General features: G+C 35.5%; 1 long non-coding RNA gene across 1 annotated transcript; it reads right to left on the bottom strand.

Annotated features, from left to right (window-relative positions):
• Positions 1 to 2,501: 2,501 nt before the first annotated feature.
• LOC306880651 lies at positions 2,502 to 9,354 on the bottom strand. Its single transcript, XR_013785095.1, has 3 exons — positions 9,281 to 9,354; positions 7,925 to 8,082; positions 2,502 to 4,754 (listed from the first exon to the last, which is right to left on the bottom strand). It is a non-coding gene; the product is annotated as an uncharacterized lncRNA (long non-coding RNA).
• Positions 9,355 to 9,812: the final 458 nt, after the last annotated feature.

The following is a 9,812-nucleotide window of genomic DNA, read 5'->3' as shown; positions in this document are numbered from 1 at the left end:
TTTTTTTTTTTTTAAGACAATCATATGCTCTGGCGGGCCACATAAAATGATGTGGTGAGCCGGAATAGGCCCGCGGGCCTTGAGTTTGACACATGTGGTCTAAATCCTGACTGGAAATCCTCACAGATATAATTTTTCTCTAAGAAGGAATATAATTGTGAGGATACTACCTTTTCTAGTATCTTTGACAGAGAAGGGAGATTTGAGATCGGTCTGTAATTAACTAGATCTTTGGGGTCAAGTTGTGGTTTTTTAATGAGAGGCTTAATTACAGCCAATTTAAAGGTTTTGGGGACATATCCTAATGATGAAACAATTCATCTTTGCACGACAGAAGAGAACAAATGAGGCATTACAGGCCTACTGACAAGACTCAGAGGTGGCATTAATGCTTTTCATAATAACAATGTTATGAAATTAAAGTTTTAAATATAAAGTTTTGAATATAGATATATTAAACAATTTAAATGACTCAATACTTTAAAAATGAAACTGAAACCACCAGTAGGTGGCAGCAAGTCACTGTCTTTGTCACGGAATCATTAATTCAATCAATTTGTTCAAATGACTGATTCATTTAGGAACAAAGCAAGTGACTCCCTTTATGACTCACAAGATTTGTTCAAAAACACAGATTCATTAATAAACGAAACAGTGCTGTGCTTGATTGGAGATGCGCAGTGGCTTTGGAATTATTTTCATTGACGAAATAGAGCACAATCAGACAACAGTGTTCCTAAAATTTAAGTCACTAACTTATGTATAAAATTTAAAAAAATGTATAGAACCGTTGTATAAATTCAATTTCACATTTGCAAACTCCCCTTATAATCATTCAATTTCTGTCACTCAAATTTTCAAATTTTAATTAATGAGGCTCTCTACACTGCATGCTAAATCTATTACTTACATCGTCTCTACACTTTGTTTGTTATAGACTAATGAATGACAAAAACTGCAGTCTGCTTTCACGATCTGTGCTGTGAGGATCAATAGAGAGGCATTTCCATTGGCTGCAGTCTGCAGGTATTATGGCCAATCACAAAATAGACACATCGCGCTAGGTTTATGTGCAGAACTGGGATCACTTTCGTAGTCGTTTGAATGGATAAAATATAGAAATCACTTTAATTTCCAAATAAACGTAACAAGTTGGAAATGAAACGCCGTCCCCAGTCTAAATTCACTCCCTGGACTCCATCCCCCCGCGTCCCCCCATTTCCAGTATAGAAAGCAGTCAATGTCAAAAACAACAAAAAAGTAGAAAAAACATGTTATTTGCAAATATTGCATGGTGAAAAAGCATCTAAACATGTTGACCAGTGTGGCTCACATCATGACAAAAACTTGGTTACACTTTATTCGATAGTCCACTTTAGACATTCTACTAACTATAAGTAACTACATGTCAACTACATGTAATTCTCATTAATTTGCAACTACATGTCTACTAACTCTCAACAGGGTAGGTTTAGGGTTAGTAGAGTAAGTTGACATATACTTGCAAAGTTTCTAATAGTCAGTATATTGTATGTTGTGGACCAATCAAAATAAAGTGTTAGAAGATATTAAGCAGGCAGTCTACTAATACTCTAATGACTGCTAGTTGACATGTAGTTGCAAAGTTACTTACTGCTAGTAGAATGTCTAAAGTGGACTATCGAAATAAAGTGTTACCAAAAACTTTTTTATTTTGGTGGCACTGGCCAGTTTACTGACACTGTTTTGGGTATTGCAAGCCGTCTTAGCATTTAATCTATAAGCCGCCCTGCTGAAAAAACCAGCTTAAACCAGCCTAAGCTGGCCAGGCTGGTTTTAGCTGGTCTCCCAGCCTGGTCATAGCTGGTTTATCAGGCTGGTTTTAGAGGGGTTTTGACCACATTTTTAGCTGGTCAGGCTGGTTTTAGCTGGTTTCAGCTGGTCAGGCTGGTTTTAGCTGGTCAGGCTGGTCTTGGCTGGTTTTAGCTGGCCAGGCTGGCTGGTCTTGGCTGGTTTCAGCTGGTCAGGCTGGTTTTAGCTTATTTCAGCTGGTCAGGCTGGTTTTAGCTGGTCAGGCTGGTCTTGGCTGGTTTTAGCTGGTCTTGGCTGGTTTTAGCTGGCCAGGCTGGTCTTGGCCGGTTTTAGCTGGTCTTGGCTGGTCAGGCTGGTCTTTGCTGGTTTTAGCTGGTCAGTCAGGCTGGTCTTGGCTGGTTTTAGATGGTCAGTCAGGCTGGTCTTGGCTGGTTTAAGCTGGTCAATCAGGCTAGTCTTGGCTGGTTTTAGCTGGTCAGGCTGGTCTTGGCTGGTTTTAGCTGGTCAGGCTGGTCTTGGCTGGTTTAAGCTGGTCAGTCAGGCTGGTCTTGGCTGGTTTAAGCTGGTCAAAGACCGGCCAGATAGCAGACTGACATGGAATCAGCGTAGTTTCTCGTGGCATCAAAACAATGTTGATTTTCTGCTTTTTAAAAATCTCACATACTTAATAATAGATACATTAGTAATAATTTATTAAACACACCACATTTAGTCATAATATCTTTATTAATACAAAATATACAGTTACAAATACATGTTTAGAGCATACAAACCTTCTGTATACAAAGCTTCTTTATTAGACTAATATAGAAATTAAAATGTTGCAATTAAAACGAAGTTCTTTGCATTATCAGATCAGGGATGTAAACTAATCAGGTCAGGATTGAAAAAGGTGATGAACATGTAACCCACAATTTTAATATCAGTAGACAAAGTTAATTTTCAATAACTCTTTGGGTCTACACGAATCACACAAATGATCTATTTTGTATTCAAAATGAATATTTTCACTTAAAGATAATAAGTTGGCAAGTTGTTTATGTCCCTTTGTTATATTTGCATACAGTGCATCTATTGTATCTAGTATTATTGTAACGAAACTGAGCACTTTTATTTCCCTTAAGAAAATGTTTTAGGAGTTGAAATCTTATATTTTGTTTCTTTCTCTCTCACAAACACAACAAAACAGTTACACCTTCTCAAAATCTCCATTGCAGGTGTATAAATCCTATTCTATAAATCACAAATGAAGAACTTCACAGGCTCAGTTATACCTGATTTATGCAGGGATATATTTCATTTTTTTCAGAATATTCTGTAATATTAATTTCGTCATAATATTTAATTCTTTTTTTCCTGTAATGTGTGTTTATTAGAACTGAACATTTTTTATAGACTTTATTAGAATTTAACTCTGGTATTTTTGTTGTTGTTGTGGTATATCTTTGGTATAAAAAAACAAACTATGAAGTTTGTAAAGAAACATCCATAAAAGTGACTTATATACCTTTAATTTAGTCTAGAATATTGAATGTGAAATAGTAGCACTCAAAAAAAATTGCACAAAAAAAAAATTGCCACTGTACATTTCTTGCCAAAACCATATTTCTACAGTGCAAAGTAATTTCAGGGTGGTGTTGTGTCGATTGAGTAATAATGACACGATCATGTCAGAATTCTGTGTCAAATAAAATGGGTCAAGGGCCACATGCTGTGTTTATCAGTGGATAGAGCGCAGGTATGCATGTGGGATCTCACATACTGATATGTCATGTGAGATCTCGCATATGAGTTCTCATTCTTACAGTCGCGGTCAGAATTATAGGCACCCTTAATAAATAAGATCAAAGAAGCCTATAAAAAATAAATCTATTGTTTATACTTTGCTCTTTCATTAAAAATAAAATAATCACAAAAATCTAACCTTTCAATAAGTAAAAAAAAATAAATAAAATAAAACAGGCATGTGATCAGTTAGAGACAAATAAAAAAAAGCAGGAAAATATCACCACGCCCACAAGCCACGCCCCCGGCACTTATTATTAAAAATATATATTTTAGCACATTAAAAGATATATCTTATATTGTAATACATACTATTGTCCTGTAAAAATAAAAAGCAGCAAAAAAAAATTATTGTTTTAATTACAATTTAAAAAAGTAAAAAAATTGCCTTGACAAAAGGGCACTTTGGGCATCGAGGAGGAAAAGGGGCAGGTGCTCAAGCACCAAACCCCCACCTGCACGTGCCCGACAATGAGTAAAAAAAAGAATATATTTTTTGATATGCAGCAAAAGATTGAAGAGCATCACAAATTGCAAAGTGGCTATAAGAACATTAGCTAAAGCATTGAAAATTCCCATTTCCACCATCAGGGCCATAATTAAAATTTCCAGTCCACAGAAAATGTCACAAATCTGCTTGGAAGAGGATGTGTGTCTATATTGTCTTAATGTTTATTTTCACAGGCCTCTTTTTTCATATTTATCAAAGGTGCCAGTAATTCTGACCACGACTGCATATACAAATGTGCCTAATTTGTTTATGACTTCACATTTTTGATTCGGGTGTATGAATGTGTTTTGCCCCACATTCACTGCAGCAACTCTTTCCTAACTGTGAGCATATGAGTTTCTTAATTTGTGATTTGTAGAATAGGATTTGTGCACCTCAGGATTTGAAATTGTATTACTGTCGTGTTGTGTTTGTGAGAGAGAAAGTGTAAATAAAACATTTGCAACTCCTAAAAAAAAATTTTGTGACTTCGAATTTACTGATACGCATGTGTGACTATTTTTTATAACTGCAAATTCCACTGTCACAGGTGCTCAGTTTTGCTAAAATAATACCTTCATAGAACATGGTAGTAGTCAGCCATCCATGCAAACGCAGAGAGGTCAGTGTGGTGTACTGTTACTGATACAGCTGTCCAGGCCAACATCTGATGTACTGATGTCTTCAACTGGAAACCAAGAAAACATGCAATAAATATAGTACAGTTCAAAATCCATCATACATAACCAATATAACATGGCTGCCTAATCCTGCTCCTGGAGATCTGCCTTCCTAAATTCAGATCTGGACACCCCTGCGTTATGAAGTATCACATCTGGTCTCTGGTATTATAAAGTATCAATCCAAGTTTAATTTAAGATTAGCTAAGTAGAAAATATTTGTGGCATAATACTGGCATTTTCTTTTTCATGCAATTTTCATACAAGATTAACCCTCTACAGTACGCAATATAATATCAACGAGAAAAAAAAAATATTTGTGATGTTTTTCCTGCTTAAAATTGAACACTATAACAAATTCAATAAACATTTTCATTAATTTTATTTATATTTTAAAAGTGTGTTGCCTCAAGGCAACATTGTACCACAACGGACAAATTAAACATTTGACATTTTTATGCATAAAAAATAAATATATTTATTGTTAACATCATTTTCCATAACCAAACACCTGAACAGTTAGTTTTATCAAGTTTTTAAAGTATTGCATATCTCATATTTAATAAAATGCAATTTCATATCCAGGTCTTGCTCTCAGGCAACATTGTACTATCGTGGATCACAAGTATAATCTAACCATCATATCAGTTATCATATCAAAACATTACAATCAGAGTTCAAGTTAAAAAATTAAGGTAAAAAAATCAGCATAACCTTATCCTAATATGCACTTTATCCTTACAAGCATGCACACACACACACACACACACGCACATGCATGTAAAATCTCCTTCCTCACTAATGACACCTCACTGCTTCTGAGAAAGCAATTCCTCAACAGAAAAATCATAATGTGCAGATATAGTATCTGAATTACTATTTTTACAAATGCATTACAAAATTTTGCAAAAATGCAAATACATTTAGATAATTCTAACTCTTTTCCTTACTAATATCATATACTTGTATTATAACTTAGCAGGCCTGCATGGCCTCATCCGATTCCATTACGGTACAATGTTGAGGCAACATGAAGTTTTAATTTCCTAAAATAAATATGATGATATAAAGAAAAGTTTTTGAAAATACTTCTTAACTTAATAATGAAGGTGACTCATACTTGTTGTAGGCAATTATATGGATGAAAATTGATGATATATGCACTTTTCATTGGAGAAAATAGGGAGTCATGTGACGTGCACATGTCCTGACATTAGGTGCGTTCGACTTGAAGCACGGCTACAGACGGCGATCAACGAGAGTAGCCGCTTGCAGTCAGGGGCGGAGTTGAAAACGGAGTCGTCAAGTCGGACACTTCGGGGCTCTCGTAATTTGCTGCATCTACCTCAGTCATGGCAGATCACGTGGCGTTTGCTTGCTTTATTGCAGACGAACTGGAAGCTATAGAAATGCCGTTATTGTTGTATGAAATTGAGCACAATGAGCAACGAAAGTGAGTAAAGGTTCAATGTAATAAGTATTGTTTTAATAAACCTTTAAGATGTATGTAATATTTTGAAAGGGTGTCATCACGACAGAAACAAGTTTTAAGTAAATAAACAGAACATATTGAAAATTTGACTTGTGCAGTATGATTCATTATGCGTGTTTTTGCTACTGCAACTTAATAAAAATAATAAAAAAGCACATTTTAGTAAGACAAAACACCATGAACATTCATACGTGAACACCATGAACAGGCCTACGGATAAGCCCAATTTATTTGCCTTTCTATTATGATTTATACCAGCTTATGAAAGTGATCTGAATGTTGTATTAAGTTGACATCCAGCCAGAGTTGTTGGCAGTAATCACATGCAAGTGAAGATGGATGAACCCAGTAACTAGACAATTAGTATCAATCAGAATCCATGATGACCACATTATATTAAAAATCTGTAAGATTGACATTTGATTTATTCCATAAAAAAATGATTATCTAAATAGGTTATGCAGCTTAATACTGTAAAGGGTCTGTATGAAAAAGGTCCAAAATAAACCTATGCTATACGAATGAACAAAAAAGTGATTGCAGTAAAAATAATTGTAATCTTTTAATAAACATGATTTACGAGATGAAGATGACATGAAAAGTTAATTTATTTTTATTTTTTTGAAAGTCCGTATATGAGCATTAGTGGGACTGAAGTTGTCAGAATAAACCCGAAATACACGTTGGTGTTGTCATGTGGTGAATTTGGCCAATCGTGAAACAGCTGTGTCGTCATCAGCGCTCCCGCAGTCGCTCTGGAGAAATTGCGCCGGCTGAGTCAGCCGGCTGCTCTCGAAACGCTATCGCGGTACTTTGATGCCACACGTGACAGTGACGTGTGGTCGGCGCCGGTTCAAGTCGGACTAAATTTCTAACCGGCATGCACTGCTTCAAGTCAGCCGCCGATCGGTCTGCTAAGTGCTGCATGAAGTCGAACGCACCTATTGGAAGCAAAATGGACCACTGTGGGTCATGTGACCACTTTTTTGGGGTTTTCATTGATTAGTGTTTGAGTTCTACTACCCTGAGATAGCATTTATCAATTAAATGGGTGTCTCATTTTATTAAAAAATCCTAAAATAAAGTATGTTGCCTGGAGGCAACACAGTACCAAACGATGCTAAATATCAAATTAAATCAGTAAATAAGGAATAAATGTGTACTACAGAGGTGGCACAGAAGAACACAAGTGGCTTGTAGGTGTATTTTCAGATGTTTAATGAGGCTCAGAGGTTGCATAAGTGCAATTAAATTCACTGATTTTATCACTGAATCATTAATTGAATTGATTCGTTCGAACGGCTGATTCATTCAGGAGTGAAGTACATGACTGTCTTTATGAATGGGTAATTAAATCATTGACTCATTAATTTAAAAACGCAGTTCATTCTTAAACGAAACACCGCTGTATTTGAATGAAGATGCACAGCGGCTTGGCTGGACTGAAATGGTCGCACTGTAAAGCCCTGCAAAGGAGCATTAGTTCCTCTTCAAAAGTTATAGTACACACCACCACACACAAATGAGACGTGCAATCAACCTTTTGCATCATCTGGCAGAGTTTTGCCTACAAATAAATGGTGATATCTCGGTACATGTAATTTAGAGAACAGGTAAACACTGTTCATTTACATATATTACCAACACTGTAACAATACAAATCTGGTTGAAAATCTGTTAACTTACCTTTTAGGGCATTGATTACAATATAAGGATAATATTTGGCAGCTTTGTATGTTCATTTATAGTTGTCATCATCTGAAGTCATCTTGAGATTTGGCGTCTTCTGAAGTCTTCTCAAGTGAGGCTGGATCCAAACTGGAACTTGCATAATCTTTAGTAACCTTGGGCATGGGCATCCCGAGACAGAAACCAAAAGGAGAAAGATTAGCAGAGGTGCTGTTCGTATTATTTCACACAAAAGATGATCCATTTCTTCACATATAACTGTAGTGCACGATTATGATATGTGTTTTGTGTGAATATCTGTTAAACTGTAAATTATTTCTGTGACCAAAGCTGTATTTTCAGCAGGCGTGGTTCAGCAAGGTCTGCAGCAGGAGAGAGATTTGGGAGACGAGCATTGAGTAAAGTGCAAAATGATAAACACCTGTGTCTAATTGCAGTAATTAGCGTGGATAAGGTTATGCTGATTTTAATTTTTTTTACCTTGAAACAACTCTGATTGTAATGTTTTGCTATGATAACTGATATGATGGTTTGGTTATACTTTGTGATCCATGATGGTACATTTGGCTGGATAAAAAGCCACCGGAGAACGGGAAGGTGGAGAGAGAGTCTGGACTGGGAGCTTGTGCGTGCCTCTCCCAAAAACAGTGGGATGAAACAAGCCCCCTCGCCACAGTTTAAAAGTTATTTTAAAAAAGAAAAGAAAAAAGAAATTCATATTTTTATTCAGCAAGGATGCATTAAATTGATCAAAAGTGAGTGTAAAGAATTTTGCTTAAAATAAATGCTGTTCTTTTGAAATTTCTATTCATCAAAGAATCCTAAAGAAAATTAAAAATAAATATTCAGCAGCTCAACTGTTTTCAGAAATGTTTCTTGAGCAGCAAATCAGTATATTATAATGATTTCTGAAGGATCGTGTGACACTGAAGACTGGAGTAATGATGCTGGAAATTCAGCTTTGATCACAGGAATAAATTACATTTTACTATATATTCACACAAAACAGCTATTTTAAATCGTAATATTTTACAATATTACTGGGGGTTTTTTTGTGCGTTTTTTTATCTGATTTGAATTACCCATTGAAAAAAACACCAGCAAAACTATTACAGAACTGTCAAAAGCTCTCATCTACACATACATATGTAATTAAAATCCCAAACTTTCATAAAGAGCTCAGTCTATGGAGTTAGCCTAATGTTACGTCCTCTGAAAACTGCTAAAATGCTAACGGACATGTTCGAAGACATTAAACCATTTATAAATTAATTTCAACAGACAATTACAAGCAAGAGAAGTGTCAGGGACAGTTGTATGTAATATCTGTGTGATTTTAGGGACTAAACTTACCGAAAACAGTCAAAACAGCAGCGAAAGACGGAGCTTCCTGCTAGTCAGTCGTCGTTTCCATGGCAACTCCCTCTACTCCAGTGTTTGAATGAGACTCGAATGTTCAGCACGCGCGCCAATTAAAACACGTCACAGTCACGAAGAATTCACATAAACATTTAAAATTAGAACATTACATAATAAATAAATAAATTAATTATTATTAAATCATCTATTATTTTTCTATTCTTTTTACTTGTTTTATTTTGTGTTCACGGTGTGTGTGTGTGTGTGTGTGTGTGTGTGTGTGTGTGTGTGTACTTGGATGGGTCAAATGCAGAGCACAAATTCTGAGTATGGGACACCATACTTGTCCACCTTTTCTTTTCTTTTCTTTTCTTTTCTTTTCTTTTCTTTTCTTTTCTTTTCCTCTAACATTAGTGTTCCCTCTTTCAATCAATCTACTTGTTTAATTTTTATTAATTTTTAATTTATTTTATTTATTTTGTTTTATTTTGTGTTCACTCTGTGTGTGTGTGTGTGTGTGTGTGTG

The sequence above is a fragment of the Barbus barbus genome (genome assembly GCF_936440315.1).
Source record: "Barbus barbus genome assembly, chromosome: 14".
Taxonomy (NCBI): Eukaryota; Metazoa; Chordata; class Actinopteri; order Cypriniformes; family Cyprinidae; genus Barbus; species Barbus barbus.
Note: the sequence above shows the minus strand (reverse complement) of the source record. Positions and strands in the feature narration are given on the sequence as shown.